Source organism: Arachis ipaensis, chromosome B09 (assembly GCF_000816755.2).
Source record: "Arachis ipaensis cultivar K30076 chromosome B09, Araip1.1, whole genome shotgun sequence".
Lineage (NCBI taxonomy): Eukaryota > Viridiplantae > Streptophyta > Magnoliopsida > Fabales > Fabaceae > Arachis > Arachis ipaensis.
Genome location: NC_029793.2, coordinates 65,361,364 through 65,382,672, shown reverse-complemented (window position 1 = coordinate 65,382,672; position 21,309 = coordinate 65,361,364).

Below are 21,309 nucleotides of genomic sequence, written 5' to 3'. Positions count from 1 at the left end.
CTTTTTAAATTAATAAGCAAAATTTTTGTTTGTTAAGAACTGTACTTGCAACGCTATCTTTATTATAAATTCTTAATCGGCAATTTTTTGCCCGTCAATGACCTTGTTGAAGATTCTCCCAATGGATGTGAAGTTGATGTTGAAGTGGACTTCACACAACCTCCCAAATTTGACTTTATTGATGATGAGAAGGAGTTGGAAGAATTTGACAAGCAAGGAGAAGTTGAAGAAAGTTGTCAAGAGGTGGATGTCTGAAAGAAGAGCACAAGGGAGTGGAACTTGCAAGATCATTGGAACCACCCCTTCCTAAGTCACCATCTAACACAACATTCAGGTGGGTAAAATTCCTATCCCTAAGCTTTATTATCCCACTTGAATATGGTTTACTTGAGACAGATGGGCAACTTAGAGCTCTTTGTGACTTTAAGAGCAAAAAGAAGATAGTTAGTAGTTGGAAATATCACTCTAGGTTCATTATGGTTGGAGGCTTAAGGGTCAGGAGCAATGGTTGGTGTAGTACTAGATTGCTTGGGTCTAGAAGAATGTTTGGGTGCTAAAATGAGAATTCGGCTTGCCTACTGGCCAAATGGAATCATGATGATCAATCAGGTTAGTTTAAGTTAATTTTCCTTAGGTCCAACCTTCAATTGTTGTTTTGATTTACTTTTCCTATTTAATTTCTTGTTATTACATCTTTACTCTTCTAGTTCTTGTTGTTAATTTCCCTTTTATGTCACTTGTATGTTAATGCACTCTTTTTAATTTTAATTTCCTTTTAATTCAATTTTATGTTTCCATGTCTTCTTATGTTTATCTTCATTGTTATTGTTGATTTCTTGCTTATGTTAGTTATGGGTTTCTTTAATTCTTGCATTTGGTGATGCTTACTTTTCTTGCACTCTAGGTGTTTGAAAGAATGCTTTCTCTAGTTTTAGAGTAGTTTTCTTTACTCTTGGCCTAGGCTAAGAGAATTGGGTGACCTTGAGTCATTGGGTCTAATTTATTTGGTGATTTAAGAAGCCTATGTGGTCAAGTTGATACCCATTGACACCAATCTACTACTAAGTCAATTAGTAGTTGGATTGGGACTTATGAGTTGATGTTGATCAAGCCTATTTGACGTACTTAATGCTTTGAGGTAGATATTGTACTTACTTCAAGCATAGAAGTAGACTTAATGAGTTGGTCCCTCATAATTGTCAATATTTGGTTTGTAGACAAGGATGGTGATCTCAATTTCTATGTCTAGCCAAGAGTTATTTTCCTTTCTTTTATTAGTTCTTGTTGCTTGCTTTCTTGCTATTACATTTTCTTGCAATTATAAAATCAAAACCCTTGTTCTTCATTGCCAATAATTGAGCACTTCATTGCAATTCCTTGTGAGATGACCTGAGGTTTAAATACTTTGGTTATTTTTCATTGGCGTTTGTACTTGTGACAAGCAAAATCTGTTAAAATTTGAATTGAGCATTACTAGTTGGTTGGGAACTATACTATCAACGGAATTATTTTGTGTGAAATTCCCAACCATATGAAAATGCACTTTCAGTTAACCTAGACCAGATCCTACTATTACGAAGATAGTATATCACTTTGCAGGCGGTTCTCTGTACTTTATAGAGACACACAAAGAGGCAGATGAGCTCATTGAGATAGCTGCCGACAACCAGCACTTATACTCCTGTGAGGAGTCCCCAGTTAGGACAGAAGTTCTAGACATTGAGCCTGTAGCCGCACCCCCTGCTGAGATTTATAATGCTCCTAGTGATATAAGTGGTAACTACCCTGAAGGAGACATTTACATCCATGAACAGTGGACACCTGAGCAGGGTAATATTCCTCTTACTGAGTTGTTTGACGAGGCACATTGACGTGGCAAAAATTGGCGAGTTAAGAATTGTTATAAGATATGCGTTGCAAGTATAGTTCTTAACCAACTAAAAATCCACCTATCAATTTAGAAGGGTTGTCACAAAAATTAAAATTAAAATACTGGGAGTATGAATCCCAAGTCATCTCCCAACGAGTTGCAGAAAGGTGTGCTATTTTATTAATCAGATGTTTTCAAAAATGAATTGAGTTAATGAATAGGAAATTAAATTAGAGAATTTATGTGATTTAAATAAAAGCCTTGACTGGGAGTAGATTAGCTGGAAGCCCTATTCTTGTTGGAGTACTCTCAAGATTAATTGACAATTGAAGGTTGTTCTGTTTAGTTATCCCTTACTAGGTAAGGGAAAGTCAAACAAGTTGGAATGCTATTTCTATTCACAAGTTCTAATCCGCTTAATTAAAAGGGATTGGTGTCATTGACTAGAGGGCAATCCAACAATAAACCCAATTACAATTTTTCTTTTAAGCATTCCAACTCAAGGTCTTCCTTTCAATCAACACCCAATCAAGTTATGACTACTCGCTCATCGTGAATGTATAATTCATAACACAGGAAAGGGAATTAAAGAAAGACATGATAAATAATAATAAAAGAAATCAATTAAAAATAAAAGTAATTCTTGTATTAATAAATTCTAAAATAATCCAATAGTGAAATTGAGTAAATTAAGGACATGGAATAGTAAGAGACAAGTAAAGAGAACGAACTAGAATGACGAAGTCTTGCTGAGGTAATAACTCTTCTCAATATCCCAATGCAAAAACAATAATAATTGAAATCCTAAGAACTATGAATGTGTAGAGAGAAAAACCTAGAGGAGGAGTAAAACTAGATCTAAAAACTAAAACTGTGTAGAATGAATGTTCTCTCCCGTTTTTGCATGTTCTCTGGCTCTAGTCTGCTTTTCTGGGCCGAAAACTGGGTCAAAACAGGGCCCAAAATTGCCCCAGCGAATTCTGCAGATTATGCAGATCGCGCATGTCACGCGATCGCGTCATTCATGCGGACGCGTTATTGATGCAGTTTCCAATCCGCACGGTTGCGTGAGCCATGCGTCCGCGTCACTGCAATTTCCTCTATATCGCGGGGCCGCGTGAGCCATGCGTCCGCGTCACTTCTCGCTGGTCATCTCCTCAATTTCTTGTATTCCTTCCATTTTTGCAAGCTTCCTTTCCAATCTCCAACTCATTCATGCCCTATAAAGCCTGAAATACTTAACACACAGATCACGGCATCGAAGGGAATAAAGGAGAATTAAAATACATAATTAAAAGTCTCTAGAAAGCAAGTTTTCAACCATAAAGCATTTTTAGGAAGGAATTATTAATGCATGCTTTTTTTTAATGAATAAGTGGGTAAAGAGTTGATAAAACCACACAAGTAAACACAATATAAACCATAAATTAATGGTTTATCAACCTTCCATACTCATGTATCAACTTTTTATTTTAATTTTATCATATATGCATTGATTCTTGAATTTAAATTTAGCATTGGGGTAATTTTGTCCCCTTATTTATTTATTGAATATTTTTGGATTTTTTTTTCAACATAAACATAAAAAATAAACATAGCTTATCAATGCACATAGATTTTTAATTCTTATAGTTTCACATGAGTAGGTATCCAAATTCCCTTTGTATTATCATGACACATTCCCTTATTATCTTTTGTTCCCACAATTTCCCATACTTAATTTAGCACACATAATTCTTTCTTAAGCTAACCAAAGATTCAATTTGGGATATATAATTGTTTTTCCGCTTAAGGCTAGTAATGTGGTAAAATATAGAACAAATGGGATTTAAAGGGTCAAAGTGGCTAACAAAGGTAATTGAAAGGGTAGGTTTAATTTGGATAAGTGAGTTTAAACAAATAATGGCCTCAATCATATGCAAGCATATAAATATAATAAACATTGGACATATAGGATGAAACAAAATATAGATTACAATCATAGAGAAGTAAACACCCAAGAATAAAATAATTATGGTTAAATAATGTAACCATGCATAAAGGCTCAAATCTCACAGGTTGTGTGTTCTTTAGCTCAAAAATCATGTTCCAAATACAATTTCAAGCAAATTTAACATAAAAGTTTTAATTAAAATTAGTGAAATTTTGTTCCAAATATAAGGTCTTAGAAGAAACTTATTGTCTTTTCAATCAAGTAGAACATGCATGCAACTAATCTATTACTGTGCAATTTATCCTATTCTACAAAAAAAAAAATCTAACTAAATATCCTAATTTATTGGTGTTAAGGAAGAGAAATTACCTCCGGAAGTCAGGTATTGACCGACCTCCCCACACTTAAGGCTTTGTACCGTCCTCAGTGCCATCTGTCAGGAACAAAGGTGGGCTGGTAGCAGTATCTCCACAGTCAGGACCATCATGGCTCCCTGTGCTGGTAAAGAAAGTGGAGTCCGGGGTATCTGAGTCTGTAGTTTCCCTTTAGTAGCTCTTTGAGGTGTTTGAATCGGCGCTCGTTACGGCGCTCTCTTAGCTTTGCTTTGTGTTCCTGCCGATCCAACATTTCAAGTATTTGACGGAGCAGTTGATTGGTTGTAGGTGCTTGTGGTGTTGAAGAAGGAATATCTTCAACTGGTTCAGTAGGTTGGCTAGTAGTGGCTGCTGGAGGTATGATATACTTCCCGTTAGGGACGTATTGATCATCCTGTGGGAGCATGGCTTTGGTGTCCCCAGCTCTGTAGGAGACTCCGGCGGCTGAGACAAGATCTGAGACCAAGGCGGGGAAAGGTAAGTTGCCCGTAATTTGTACATGTCCCATGGCATTCCGGATATGTCTTGGTAGATTCAGAGGATGGTCTGTAAGGATGCACCATAGTAGAACAGCCATGTCCGCAGTGAAGGAGGACTCGTGAGTGCTCGGAAAGACATAATGGGACATGATCTGTGCCCATACGCGAGCCTCCAAGGTAAGTGCTGAAGCCGATATTCCCTTAGGGCGGGTACGATGGTATCCGTAGATCCATCGGCTGCCAGGTAGTGCGATAACTCTGAGAACGGCGTCCCAGTCAAATTGGTATATCTGGCGCTTGAGTACGACTTCTTGAAAGGCGTCCAATCCTTTTGGAACACGGGGAAGATCTAAAGCTCGTTGAATGGCCTCTTCGGTAATGGGGACTTGCTTTTGACGGACATAGACAGACTGCAGGGTTGGCAGGTGGAAGTTAGAGTAGAACTCGACTACCCAAGAAAGATTGACCGGCCTTGGCTGTCTCTGTAGGAAACCCCATTGTCTTCGTTCAATTTGCGGCTCAACAAAGGTAGCAATATGGTTTGGAAGGAGAAGAAGGGAGGAAGATCTCGAGCTCCTTGTTTTTCTTCATCTTCTCGCCATGGTACAGCTTTAAACGATGTCCATTAACTTTGATGAGTTCAGAGCTTGAAGGATGACTTAGGTGAAAAACTCCGTACGATTCGGCCTTCTCTACTCTGTATGGACCTTCCCATCTTGATCTCAACTTGCCTGGCATGAGCCTCAGTCGAGATTTGTAAAGGAGGACTAAGTCCCCAGGTTGGAACTCTTTCCTCTTGATGTGCTGATCATGTACAGCTTTCATCTTCTCCTTGTATAGCCTTGAGTTCTCATACGCCTCTAGGCGAAGGCTTTCTAATTCTTGCAGTTGTAATTTCCTTTCAGCTCCGGCTTTCTCAAATCCCATGTTGCACTCCTTTACTGCCCAAAAGGCTTTGTGCTCTACTTCAACTAGAAGATGACAAGCTTTTCCATAAACTAAGCGGAAAGGACTCATCCCAATGGGTGTCTTGTATGCTGTTCTGTATGCCCAGAGTGCATCTTTTAGCCTGGTGCTCCAGTCTCTTCTATGAGGTTTGACTATCTTCTGCAAGATACGCTTTATCTCTCTATTTGACACCTCGGCTTGCCCATTAGTCTGAGGATGGTAGGCTGTTGCAACCTTATGAATTATCCCATACTTCTTCATTAATCCTGTTAGTCTCCTGTTACAAAAATGGGTGCCTTGATCGCTCACGATTGCTCGTGGTGATACAAAGCGACAGATAATGTGGTTTCTCACAAAGGAAACAACAGTGTTAGCATCATCAGTACGGGTAGGAATTGCTTTCACCCATTTGGAAACGTAATCCACAGCTAACAATATATAAAAATAACCATTAGAATTTGGAAATAGACCTATGAAGTCAATGCCCCAAACATAAAAAATTTCACAGAAAAGCACAATTTGTTGAGGCATCTCATCCTTCTTGGATATATTACCAAATTTTTGGCATGGGAAACAAGATCTACAAAATTCAGCAGCATCTCTAAAAAGAGTAGGCCACCAGAATCCACAGTCTAAGATTTGTCTAGCCGTTCTTTGAGGGCCAAAATGTCCTCCACTCTCAGATGAGTGACAGGCCTTTAAGATGGACTGGAATTCTGAGTAAGGCACACACCGTCTAATTACCTGGTCAGCACCACATCTCCATAAATATGGGTCATCCCATATATAATATTTAGACTCGCTTTTCAGCTTGTCTCTTTGATGCTTAGTAAAGTTTGGAGGAAAGGTGCGGCTAACTAGATAATTAGCTACAGGTGCATACCAAGGGACTACCTCGAATATTGCTTGCAGGTTATCAAATGGGAAATTATCAGCTATAGGAGTGGAGTCATCTTTAATGTGCTCAAGGCGACTCAAGTGGTCTGCCACTAAATTCTGGTTACCACTCCTATCCTTAATTTCTAAATCAAATTCTTGTAGTAGCAGTATCCAACATATAAGCCTTGGTTTGGATTCCTTTTTAGCTAATAAATACTTTAGAGTTGCGTGGTCTGAATACACTACTACTTTCGTACCAAGTAAATAGGCTCGGAATTTATCCAGAGCAAAAACAATAGCAAGAAGCTCTTTCTCAGTAGTAGTGTAATTAGACTGAGCGGCATCTAAAGTTTTAGACGCATAAGCTATAACAACGGGGTCCTTACCTTTACACTGAGCCAGTGCTGCTCTTACTGCATGGTTGGAAGCATCGCACATTATTTCAAATGGTTGGCTTCATTCTGGTCCTCTCACAATTGGAGCTTGAGTTAGGGCGGTTTTCAGCTTATCGAACGCTTGTTTGCAATCCTCACTGAACTCGAACTCAATATCTTTCTGTAGTAGTCTGGATAAGGGAAGTGCTACCTTACTGAAGTCCTTAATGAATCTCCTGTAAAAACCTGTATGGCCAAGGAATGAACGGACTTCCCTCACAGAGGAGGGGTAAGGTAAACTAGAAATAACATCCACATTTGCTGGATCTACATAAATGCTAGTATTAGACACAACATGTCCTAGTACAATCCCTTGTTTAACCATAAAGTGACATTTTTCAAAATTCAATACAAGGTTTGTACTGACACATCTATCTAATACTCTAGATAATCCATCTAAGAAAAGGCTAAAGGAATCGCCGTATACACTAAAATCATCCAAAAAAACCTCCATACAGTCCTCAATAAGAACAGAGAAAAGACTCATCATGCACCTTTGGAAAGTAGCTGGTGTATTGCACAAGCCAAAGGGCATTCTCTTGTAAGCATAAGTCCCAAAAGGACATGTGAAAGTGGTCTTTTCCTGATCTTCAGGAGCTATATGAATTTGGAAATAACCTGTGTAACCATCTAAAAAACAATAATATGATTTACCTGACAGGCGATCCAGCAGTTGATCAATGAATGGAAGAGGATAGTGATCCTTACGAGTGGCCTGGTTGAGGCGCCTGTAGTCAATGCAGACTCTCCAGGCGTTCTGAACTCTGGTTGCCATGAGCTCTCCATGCTCATTCTTCACTGTAGTGACTCCAGACTTCTTGGGCACCACTTGTACTGGGGCGACTCCAGACTTCTTGCACCACTTCCAGCTGCTTCATGGGGTTCCTTGCAAGTTGTGGAAATGGAATAGGAGTGGCATTTTTTGCAGTGTCTGCGCCCTTTGGTTCTTCTTCCTATGATTGAGCTTCTTCTTTTTCAGCCATGTCCTGTATGCCTCTTCCTCTTCAACATCTTCTATTTCCACTACCTCTTCAGCTGAGGCGTGTTCTGGTGGGCTTGGCTCCTCCTGATTCCTCTCCTGCAGTGTGGTTTCGGACCTTAGGGTGATGGCATTGATGCCACCCTTTGGATTGGGTATTGGTTGAGAGGAGATTCCACTGGAGCTCAAAGGCTGGTTATTGGAGTTATTCATTAATCCAATATGTGAGAAAAGAGCTTGCAAGGTAGAGTTCAGACCATTTAGTGTAGCATAAAGGTTATTTTCCATGGCCTGTTGTCTCCGATCAATAGATTGTAGTAACTCATCATTAGCAGATGAAGAAGGATAAGTAATTTGAGAGGTCTGCTGTTGGGTATTCTGTGGTCCTTAGGATTGCCTCAGGTGAGGTGCTCTATAAGGTTGGTTCTGGTTCTACTGCCTGTTGTTGTTATTATTCCACCTCTGATTTCCCTGATTGTCTCTGCCTCCTCTGTTATTGTTGTCCCTCAAATTCTGGTTAGAATTGTCCAGCCATCCATGGCTGTAACTGCCACCTTGATTGTACCCTTGGTTGGGGCGGTCATAGAAGTTATGAGTGGCTGCCACGGTGTTGTCTTCCTGCTGGAGCTGCGGACATTCATCAGTACAATGGCTATAATCAGCACAGACTCCGCAAACTCTCTGTGGGACTAACTGTTGGCTTTGCTGTGGTGGAGAAGGTTGAGCTTGCTGAACTTGTTGATTCACTTGCATCTGCTTTAGTAAGTTGGTCATTTCACAGATACTCTGAGTTAGAGCAGCAGTCTCTTTGCTAGAGGATATTTCTGCAACAGCTTTTGAACGGCCTTGTTTCTGCCTGTGATTCCGAGTAGATTCAGCTAAGTCGCTGATCAATTTCCATGCCTCATCAGTGGTCTTGTACTTTTTCATAGACCCATTGCTAGCACTTTCCAATGTGGTCTTATCTTAGGGCCTCATGCCCTGTGTGACATAACCGAGCAACACTATCTTGTCAATCATATGGTGGGGGCATGCTTCCAGAAGATTATTGAAGCACTCCCAGTATTCATAGAGAGTCTCAGATTCATCCTGAACAATCATGGAAATGTCTTTTCTTAGTTTATCAGTAACTTCAGCTGGAAAGAACTTTTCTAAAAATTCTCTTCTAAATGTATTCCAGTCGGATACAGTTGCTGCGGGTTGAGTGTAGTACCACTCTCTTGCCTTTCCCTCAAGAGAGAATGGGAAGGCTTTTAACAAGATTGAAGTTTCATCTGCACCATCACGCCTGACAGTAGAACAGGCTGCTTGGAAATCTCTCAGGTGCTTAATAGGCTCTTGAGTAGGTAAGCCAGGAAACTTGGGCATCAAATTGAGCAGTGCAGTCTTTATTTCAAAATCTGTAGCCACCTCTGGGTGATGCGCTTGAAACGGATGCATTGAAAAATCAGGGGCTCCAGCCTCCTGGATAGTAACTCTTCTAGGTGCTGCCATGTCACCTGCACGTAAATCAACTGAATCAGTAGAATGGGAGCTGGTTTCTTCCTCAAGTGACGTTTCAGATCCGCCCTCAGAGAGGGCTAACCGACGCCGAGCTTGCCTTATTCGTGAAATAGATCTTTCAATCTCAGGATCGAATGCTGGCAAGCTTGGATCAGGAAGTGAACGTGTTATCTAACGAAAGAAACATGCAGCTCATAGTAGCAAAATAAAATAAAATGCAAATAAATAAAATCCAATCAATAACTTAGCACTCTATTGGAACTCCCCGGCAACGGCGCCAAAAATTGACGTGACGAAAATTGGCGAGTTAAGAATTGTTATAAGATATGCGTTGCATGTATAGTTCTCAACCAACTAGAAATCCGCCTATCAATTTAGAAGGGTTGTCACAAAATTAAAATGAAAATACTGGGAGTATGAATCCCAGGTCGTCTCCCAACGAGTTGCAGAAAGGTGTGCTATTTTATTAATCAGATATTTTCAAAAATGAATTGAGTTGATGAACAGGAAATTAAATTAGAGAATTTATGTGATTTAAATAAAAGCCTTGACTGGGACTAGATTAGCTGGAAGCCCTATTCTTGTTGGAGTACTCTCAAGATTAATTGACAATTGAAGGTTGTTCTGTTTAGTTATCCCTTACTAGGTAAGGGAAAGTCAAACAAGTTGGAATGCTATTTCTATTCACAAGTTCCAATCCGCTTAATTAAAAGGGATTGGTGTCAGTAACTAGAGGGCAATCCAACAATAAACCCAATTACAATTTTTCTTTTAAGCATTCCAACTCAAGGTCTTCATTTCAATCAACTCCCAATCAAGTTATAGAACTACTCGCTCATCGTGAATGTATAATTCATAACATAGGAAAGGGAATTAAAGAAAGACATGATAAATAATAATCAAAGAAATCAATTAAAAATAAAAGTAATTCTTGTATTAATAAATTCTAAAATAATCCAATAGTGAAATTGAGTAAATTAAGAACATGGAAGAGTAAGAGACAAGTAAAGAGAACAAACTAGAATGACGAAGTCTTGCTGAGGCAATAACTCTTCTCAATATCCCAATGCAAAAACAATAATAATTGAAATCCTAAGAACTATGAATGTGTAGAGAGAAAAACCTAGAGGAGGAGTAAAACTAGATCTAAAAACTAAAACTGTGCAGAATGAATATTTTCTCCTTTTTTGCATGTTCCCTGGCTCTAGTCTGCTTTTCTGGGCCGAAAAACTGGGTCAAAACAGGGCCCAAAATTGCCCCCAGCGAATTCTGCAGATTATGCAAATCGCGCATGTCACGCAATCGTGTCATTCATGCGGACGCATTATTGATGCAGTTTTCAATCCGCGCGGTCGGGTGAGCCATGCGTCCGCGTCACTACAATTTCCACTATATCGCGCGGCCGCGTGAGCCATGCGTCCGCGTCACTTATCGCTGGTCATCTCCTTAATTTCTTTTGTTCCTTCCAATCTCCAACTCATTCATGCCCTATAAAGCCTGAAACACTTAACACACAGATCACGGCATCGAATGGAATAAAGGAGAATTAAAATACATAATTAAAAGTCTCTAGAAAGAAAGTTTTCAACCATAAAGCATTTTTAGGAAGGAATTATAAATGCATGCTTTTTTTAATGAATAAGTGGGTAAAGAGTTGATAAAACGACACAATTAAACACAATATAAACCATAAATTAATGGTTTATCACACATCCCTATAGGGCCTTCACAGAAAGCTTGATGCTCTCTAGGAAGGAGACCTTAAAAGAAGGTGGAACAGTAGTCTTCACCAAGGAGGCCGAACCTCAGGAGCCTACTACTGAGGGACTTAAGGCAATCAAGGACTAGGAGGATCCTGAAAATGCCGTTAAGCACGCCCTTACAGGAAAGAGGAACCTGAAGTTGATTCTTCTCTGGGCGTACAAGAGGAGCTTGTGACTCCTACAAAGTATGCCCTTGCAGAGGTGAAAGAGTCTCAAGAGCTACCTTTCCTAGGCGTGCAAAAAGAACCAGAAGATGAGCAATTGGCTCATTTCATGGTGTTCACGGTTTATAACCCTCCATTACACCCGAACAAGGGAGGCACTTGCATAAAGGATTCAGCATTCAAGCCCCCTTGATTGAAACCAATTCAATCCCTCCTAAGACTAAACGTAAGTTTGGTGTTGGATGTACACTATCCACCATGTAGGAAGGCCCCAAAAGGGAGATGCCTAGGGGCTGGAAAAACAAAAATATTTCTACTAAAGGCTTTTCACCATGGAAGATGGTAATATTCACTTATCTCATCATAATATTCACTATGGATGAGGGAAATGGCACTAAGGGACACTAGCATATTGCTGCAAGCCCAACCCTGCCTCATGCTGTAAACAAGAGCCTGTCTCTTGAGCGTATTAAGCTAATCCATGAGAGCACAGAAAGGACACTCCTAGTATGGAGTAAGAGTTTGATCCTCTATGACTACCTCCCTCCTTGAAAGGATCAGTCCATTAAGCGGGATTTATAATTCATATGATGAGAGGTTGGCTTACTGGTGAAGCAAGAATAAAAATTTTAAGGAGACAAGTATGGTTTGGGACATACGGAACACAGTTACTACAACTTTTCTTCAAGGAAACTGAAATAGATTTCTTTTTCAATGCACGAAGTGTGAAAGCTTGAGTTGTGAAGCCTGGTCCAGGTGGAGCTATTTATAGCAAGCTTCACTGAAGATTGGATGGTCCAGATGCCTTTTGAAAGAATTGGAATGAACGGTGTGCATGTAAGGAAGGATCATGACATGTCATCATGTCATGTTTTTCTATGCTTTTTCATACAAGAAATTGATGATTTGTGCTTAAATATTGAATGCTTCTGTGTGGTGTATTTTTTTGATCTTTTGATTTTATAAATTTTGTAGGAAATAAGTGAAAAAAAGAAGAAAAGAGGAATTTTGGGGCACACTTTGAAGTTTGAGCACGCTTTGGAACTTTAGGCCATGCTTTTAAAAGCATGGCCCATGACCATGAAACCTTGGCCTCATACAAACAAACAAGGAATTTAAGAAGAACTTAGCATGTGCATACAAGTAGTGGAAGGCTAGTATGATTAATTGTTGCTCAATTGCATTAGATTTTATTTAATTGAAGCTTTCATCTAGGACATTTTGTGAAATCTTTTGAAATCATGAAAATCTTGAAGAAGCAATTGTAAATTAAGACAAGAAAAGCAAAAGGGAAAGAATGAGAAAGCTGAAGGCTCTGAGTACCAATGACAATTTCATTGTTAAGTACTTGTGGTGTTTATGTATCAAGCAAAAAGCTTGAAAACAAAACACTTAGAAGTCAAGGCTAGGCTCAAGTGCAAAAGCACTCCCTCAAAGCTCAAGGTTCTGAGCATCAATGATTAGAGAATCAAGAAAAGAAATAAATGAGCTTAACGAAGTCCTCTAATTAAATGCTTGTGATGCTTATGTATCAAGTGGTAATACTTGAAAACAAAGCATTTAGAATCGTAGCTTTGTTATCAACTCATGGGGTAAAACACCCAAAAAGAGAAGCTAATAAGAAAATTAAAAGTTTGTTTCAAGGAAGAAATATAAGGAAAAGATTTCATAAAATGAGCTCGATAGAAGCATCAATCATTTACATTTCTTTTGTGATTGTAGCATGCATAGAAAACTAGCCTACCATGAATATTAACTGCTATTCTTCTCACCTTGGATTGTCAATCTTTATTGCATGATTCTTTTCTTGATTAGGGACTAGCAAGGTTTAACTTTGGTGTTTTGATGACATGTCATCATGTCATATTTTTCTATGCTTTTTCATACAAGAAATTGATGATTTGTGCTTAAATATTGAATGCTTTTGTGCTTAAATGGTGTATTTCCTTGATCTTTTGATTTTATAAATTTTGTAGGAAATAAGTGGAAAAAAGAAGCAAAATGGCACAAAATAAGCTAAAAAGAAGAAAAGAGGAATTTTGGGACACACTTTGAAGTTTGAGCACGCTTTGGAACTTTAGGCCACGCTTTTAAAAGCGTGGCCCATGACCATGAAACCTTGGCCTCATACACATGCATTAATGCTTATGCATGCATGCATTTAAGTATAAATGGCCGAATGAATGAAATGTTGCATGAAACATTAATTAATTATGCCAATGAGAATGAATGAACGCTACGTTGAAATAAATGAACGTTACGTTGGCATTATTAATAAAGTTCAAGAAAGAATGCATGTAATATTATTAATACCATTAAGGCATTAATAAAAGCATGCATGAAAAACTTTGATTTCTAATCCAATTGGAAATGAAACCAAATGAGAATGAATGCTACGGCATTATTAGTTAAGCCTATGAAAGCACTTATTAAATCAATGCCAAGGTGTTAAAGTTAAATTGCATGCATGTAACGTTCATTGAATTAACGAAGCGCTCATCCAAGGAAGAAAGGGAGCGCTACGTTGAATTCTTTTCACTTTCTCAAGCATTCACAAGGCAAGGAAGCAATGCGCGAGAAAGGCAAAACAAGGCCAGCGTTCACCAAAGCAACGGAGCGCTCTTGCCAAGCAAAGCAACGCGCACCAAGGGAAGCCCATTAAGCCAAGGAGGTAGCATTTAAAAATTGAGCGCTACGTTAACTATTTCAACGTATTCGTGGCCCAATTGAAGAAAAACAAGGCGCGACACTCCCAAAATGAAGCAGCCAAGGTTCGAAGAGGGAACCAAGGGAAGCTAAGTGGAGCTCTACATTTTGAATCTTCACTGAGCGCTATGTATGATGCTTGGTAGGAAGGCTTGGCATGAGCCTGGGACAAGGTAGTGAGTGATGAACGTACTTTTGTGTGGTCTAGAATTCACAATTGAAATCTCGTTGTAAGTATAGTTTCTAATCCAACAATAGTCCTTTCATACAAAAGATTGTTTGTCACAAGTAACAAACCCCTAAATTTATAAACTGAAGTATTAAACCTCAGGTCGTTCTCCCTAGGAATTACAATGAAGTGTCTTGTTATTGGTTATGAGTTATGTTTGGGGTTTTTGATAAGAAACATGAAAAGTAAATGACAATGAAAATAAACTAACAACTAGAAAGCTCTTGGCAAGGTTGTGAGAATTAGAAGTCATATCCTAGTTATCCTCCTCAATTGTGACCACAATTATCCATTGCTACCACTTAGTTAACCTCTAACTGTGAAGGAAAGTCAAGCAGATGAATCAACTTGATTCCACAAGTCTTAGCCAACTCCTAAGGGAAAGACTAGTTTTAGTGGTAACCAAATCAATTAGCAACTTCTAATTATCAATCTACAAAGGAATTAGATAACTCAAGCATCACTAATTACTCTACCAAAGCCAAGAGGAATAAAATCTACACTAAAATCCAACCAAGCATTTTATCAAACACTTGGAAGGCAAAAGAATAAAGCATAGTAAATCAATAACAAGAGTAAAATCTAACAATAACTAATTGCAAAGAATTAACAACAACAACTAAAAGAAGCACAATTATTATGAATTACCCCAAATTGAATTCGAAGAAAATAGAAGGTACAAGAGTAGATCTACAATAAAGCATAGAAACAACATAAAGGAAATTACAACAAAAGAATAGAAGAAGATGAATGTAACAACAAAGAATTGAAAGGTAGAAGAAGATGAAAGCATGAATTAAAACCTAGATCTAAGAACTAAACCTAATCCTAATCCTAATTCTAGAGAGAAGTGAGAGCTTCTCTCTCTAAAAACTAACTTTCCCTCCAAAACTAATCTAAACTAAACTAATGATCAAAAGTATCTAAAGTATGTAAAAGTATGTTGATTCCCCATCAATCCTTGGCTTAAATAGCATCAGAAATGAGTTGGATTGGGCCCACAAGGCTTCTAAAATCGCTGGCCACGGGTTGCATTAAGTGAAGCATGTGCCACCATCGGCGCGTCCGCGCACCATGCGCGTGCGCGCCCCTACGCACGAATGCAACTATAACAAATCTTATATCATTTCGAAGCCCCGGATGTTAGCTTTCCAACGCAACTAGAACCGCATCATTTGGACCTTGTAGCTCAAGTTATGGTTGTTTAAGTGCAAAGAGGTCGGCTTGACAGCTTTTGCGATTCCTTCATTTCTTCATGAGTTCTCCATTTATACATGCTTTTCCTTTATTTCCTTGATCCAATCTTTGCCTCCTAAATTTTAAATCACTTAACAAACATATCAAGGCATCTAATTGAATCAAGGTGAATTAAATTTAGCTATTCTAAGTCCTAAAAAGCATGTGTTCACTCTTAGGCACAATTAAAGGAGAATTTACAAAACCATGCTATTTCATTGAATAAATGTGGGTAAAAGGTGATAAAATCCCTTAAATGAAGCATAAGATAAACCCTGAAAATGGGGTTTATCAACCTCCCCACACTTAAACCAAGCATGTCCTCATGCTTAAACCAAGAGAGAGCTAAGGATATCAATCATTTATTCAATGAAATCTAACTAAATGCACCCTACTTATATGCAACTATCTACATGAATGCAATTGCTTGGTCAAAATAAATCAATTCCTAAGGATACATATATGCACAAGGGCCAAAGGTATTAACAACCATGCCAAACCACAATTGAATTGAGCTATTAAATATTTTTACAAACTTGCATGAAGAATGATGATCATAGGTGAAAACATGTAATTGAGCATCAAACCCTCACCGGATGTGTTTGCACTCTATTCGCTCAAGTGTTTAAGGTTGATTCACTCAATTCTCCCCTATTTTATGCTTTCTAAGATTTGTTTTTCTTCTAACAATCAACATTTATTTCATGCATGCATACAAGTATCATGAGATCTTTTCATAGGTTGTAATGGGGCTAGGGTCAAGGTAGGATGCATATATGGTCAAGTGAGCTTAAAATTTGAATCTTTGATAAACTTAAACTTTCCACCTAACCTATGACATCCTATACAATTCAAAACTAACCTAACTACCCATTTTCACTTTTTAACATACTCATGCATTTTCTTTTTCATTTCACAACACTTATGCATTGATTTTATTGAGCTTCACTTTGGGGCATTTTGTCCCCTTTTTATTTCTTTTTTTCTTCTTTTTTCTTTCTTTTTTTCTATATATATATTTTTTCTTTTCTTTTATTTTTCTCCTTTTTTTTATTCAAGAACCTCAATGCATAAGGTCTATACATTTAATTAACACATGAGCATGTATCCAATTCCCAATATTTACAATAAAAATACAAAACTACCCTTTTATTCACCCAATGTCCCAAGTTTTCCCACACTTGAATGACACACACACACTAGCCTAAGCTAATCAAAGATCCAAATTAGGACTTTTATTGTTTTTCGCTTTAAGGCTTATAATGTGCTAAAATTAAGAACAAAGTGGGTTAATCATAGGCTCAAATTGGCTAACAATGGAAGATAAATGGTAAGGCTATTTGGGTAAGTGAGCTAAATGAAATGATGGCCTCAATCATATAAATGCATGAATACACAAAATAATGGACATAAAGAATCAAACAAATCAAACCCACACTTAAAAGTTTGCACCGTCTTTGGTATACTCAAAGATGAGCAATGGGGTACGGCGACTCTCCGGATGGCCACCTTCAGCTGGTAGGTCAACCAGTTGCTGTGTGTTCTTTCTCTCGCTTCCTTTTTTTGCTTGTGGTGCATCAATCATGAAAAACAGAAAAGAACACCATAAGATAAGAAAACACAAAAGCAAGGAAGCATACATTGTTGGAGTGAGGTAATTCACTAGAATTGAGTGAGTGAATTAATGTGACATTAATGACAAATAAGTGTGTGAATTCTAAATTGCGCACGGTTTAGAACACACATTAGCATAAAAACCTATGTCACAAAAGAAGCATGCACACCACTCATCCTAGTGTGCTTGAGATGCTTTAAGTAAACTTGTAAGGTAAAACAAGTATTAAAGAAGCATGAAAGCATTCAAGCCATAATATATGGATGCATATAATAATGAAACACAATGCATTAAGGTAAATGTTCAACATCATCCATCAAGAAATTGCCTAGTCAAAGAATAAGGTTCAAATCACATGGTTGCCAAATCATGCAATTCAAAAGTATTTAAGAGCTTGAAGGCAATGTCATGTACTTGGTATTCACAAAAGTGAAGCATGAAGAACTTAAAACCAAGTAGCAAAATATAACCTCAATCATAGAATCCAACAAAGATTATAAACATAATGATGTTGAGATAACATCCCCTTTTAGCACTGATGAACGAACTTTTGTGTGGTCTAGAATTCCACTAATGAATTCTCGTTGTAAAGTATAGTTTCTAAACCAAACAATAGTCCTTTCATACAAAAATTTAGGTTGTCACAAGTAACAAACCCAATGAATTTTAACCAGAGTATTTGGACTCCGGGTTGTCTCCCTAGGAAACAATGTAATGCATGCGTATTGGCTATGATGGGGTAGAAAAAAAAAGGGGGTTTTGTTTATGAGATGGCAAGGAAGTAAACTGATTGAGTAAGTAAAGAAAGCAAAATAAAGAACTCTTGGCTAAGACTTGGGTACTTGAGATCACTATCCTAGTAAACAAACCAATTATTCACAATTATGAGAGGCCAACCCATTAAGTCTACTTCTCGAAGCCTTAAGTACGTAACATTTACTCCTAGACTTGAAGTATGTCAAATAGGCTTGATCACATCCACCCCTAAGTCCTAACATACCTACTAATTGGCTTAGTAGTGGGTTAACGTCAATGGGCTTCAAATTGATCACCCAGGGTTCTCAAATCACCAAACCCATTATGCCCAAAAACTCAAGATCGCTCAAGTCCATTGGCTTAAGCCAAAAGTTGACAAAACTACTCAAAAACTAAAGAGAGCATTCCATCAAACACTTAGAATGCAATAAAAGTCAACATCATAAATTGCAAGGATACTAAAATCTACCACAATTAATTGCAAGAAAGGGAGATCACAACTCAATTCATCAATCAAAGAAACATCAACATCAAAATTGCATTAAATGTAAACAAATCCAACATGAGTCATCATCACAAAAGAGAGAAAAATGAGAAATTAACATAAAAACTAAGAGAGTCAAGATGTAGAGATGAGAAATTATCAAAGAAGCAAGATGAGATCAAGTAATCAAACATGAAATTAAAATAATCTAACCTAATCCTAACCTAATTCTAGAGAGAAGAGGGAGCTTCTCTCTCTAGAAAACTAAATAAAGGCTCATGTTGGCTAAACTAATTGCTCTCTCTTTGCTTGGACTTCAATTCTGCATGAAATACACTCAGAAACAAGTTAGATTTGGGCCTGTGCAGCTCAGAAATCGCCCCCAGCGTTTTTCCTTCAAGTGGGCCACGTGAGAGTATCGGCGCGTGCGCGCCATGTGCGCGTGCGCGTCGATTAGCAAATTCTCAACCCGCGCAGACGCGGCGTGTACGCATGTGCGTCTATAGGTGAAACCGCTTATGCGCGTGCGCGCCTGGTGCGCGTGCACGTCCTTTAGTGCATTTCCAATCTTTGTTTCTTCATACATTCTCCCTTTTTGTATGCTTTTCTCCTCATTTCTTCCATCCAATACTTGCCTTATGGACCTGAATTCACTCATCAAACACATCAAGGCATCAAATGGAATTAAAGTTAATTAAAATCACCAATTTAGGGCCTAAAAAGTACGTTTTTATACTTAAGCAAAATTCAAGGGAGAATTACAAAACCATACTATTTCATTGAATAAATGCGAGAAAAGGTGACATAATCCCCCAAAATAAGCACAAGATAAATTACGAAATCGGGGTTTATCAAATCTCCCCACACTTAAACTAAGCATGTCCTCCTGCTAAAATCAAGAAGAAGCAAAAGGGTATTTAACATTTATTCAATGCAACTACTAAATGCAGTCTATCTACATGCAATCTATTTACATGATGCAATGGCATAGTCAAAATAAATCAATCTTCGAGAATACGCATACAAGCACAAGGGCCAAGGTATTAGCAATCAAGCAAACCGCAATTGGATTGGATTATTGAAAGAGTTCACAAACTTGCAAGAAAAGATGATCATGGGTGGAAACATGTAATTGAGCGATCGAACCCTTGCCGGATGTGTATCTACTCTATGCACTCAAGTGTATGGGGTCAATTCACTTATTCCTCCCCAAATCATGCTTTCCAAGATTTGTTTTTCATCTGACAAACAATAATTACTTTATGCATGCATACAAATATCATGAGGTTTTTCCCATAGGTTGTAATGGGGCTAGGGTCAAGGTAGGATGCATGTAGTCAAGTGAGTTTGAGATTTGTATCTTTGATTAACTTAAACTTCCCACCTAACCTATGACAACCTATACAATTCTAAACAAACCTAACTACCCATTCTTCACTTTTTTCACACACTCATGTATTCTCTTTTGATCATCACACATACGCATTGACTCTTATTGAACTTCACTTTGGGGCATTTTGTCCCCTTTTTATTGCTTTTCTTTTCTTTTTTTCTTTTTTTTTTGTAGCTAAAATATATATAAGAACATCAATGCATATGGTTTACACATGATTAATACATGAGTATGTACCCAATTCCCAAGATTTTTCAACAAACACACTTTTATCTTTACCCAATGTTCCTAACTTTTCTAAAATCAAATGATAAACACTCTCACTAGTCTAAGCTAATCAAAGATCCAAATTAAGGGATATTTATTATTTTTCACTTAGGCTTGTAATGTGCTACAATTAAGGACAAATGGGTTAAGCATAGGCTCGAAATTGGCTAACAATGGAAGATAAAAGGTAGGCTTATTTGGGTAAGTGAGCTATTTGAACAATGGCCTCAATCATATAAATGCATGTATACACAAAATAATGGACATAAAAGAATCAATTTTCAATCAAAACACATTTCTTATATAAAAGGGTTGACTAGATTTTTAGCAATCCAGAAATTTCCTTTCTAATCACAATCAACAACTAAGATACAAAACACAACTAAGATGCAAAACATATATATACTGAGAGTGTGCAACAACCAAAACAAGAGTATCCACAATAGCAAATATGTACAGTAATCCCAAAATGATCCAAAACATAAAGTGCGGAATAAAACAAAATAAAGTAGTAGCGAATAGAAATAGAAGTCTGAAAGTTCACCACATAAATGTAAACACTGGTCACAAACGGTGACCTCCCCACACTTTAGAATCAAGCATCGTCCTCGATGCTACTACTGAAGCTCGGGATGGGGGTCAACAATCGCACCAGGATGTGGCTCATGCTCAGGCTGTAGGACTGGAGGTGGTACTGGCTATGGCTCAGATACTGGTTGTGGCTCTGGAATGTCATGCTAGACCTCAGAAGGCTGCTGGACCTCAGTGATGGCCTGCGTCTCTGGTGGTGCCTCCTGCTGTGTCGGCTCCTTACTATGCTCCTCTTCCTGATCCTACTCTTCAGAAGCGGGAGACTCTGGAAGTGGAGGGAGCTCAATGCCCTGCGATGCAAACACCTGGTCTATGCAGTCAAGACGTCGCATGACACGACACTCAAAGCTCACCATGAAGCGAAGAAGGTGCTGCACTAACAGATAAGTCGGCTCAGATGCTGGTGGTGGCGATGGTAAGGATGTTGCGGCTGCTGTGTATGAAGAGGGTTCTGCTGCTGTGGAGGAAAAGGGTCTGGTTGCATCAACTACCGCTCTAGCCCGAGAACGACGTCTGGTCGGGGGCTTCTTGTGCACCCATCCACCCCATGGAATAGTAACTTCCTTGTCGTCGTCATCTGGGGGTGGTGGTGTCACGTCGTCGTCCTCCCACGGGACATCAGCTAGCTCAGCTAAACTAGTAACCAGTGTAGAAAATGGTAGCAAGCCACAGATATGAGCTCTCCACATGCTATGCCTAATCAGTT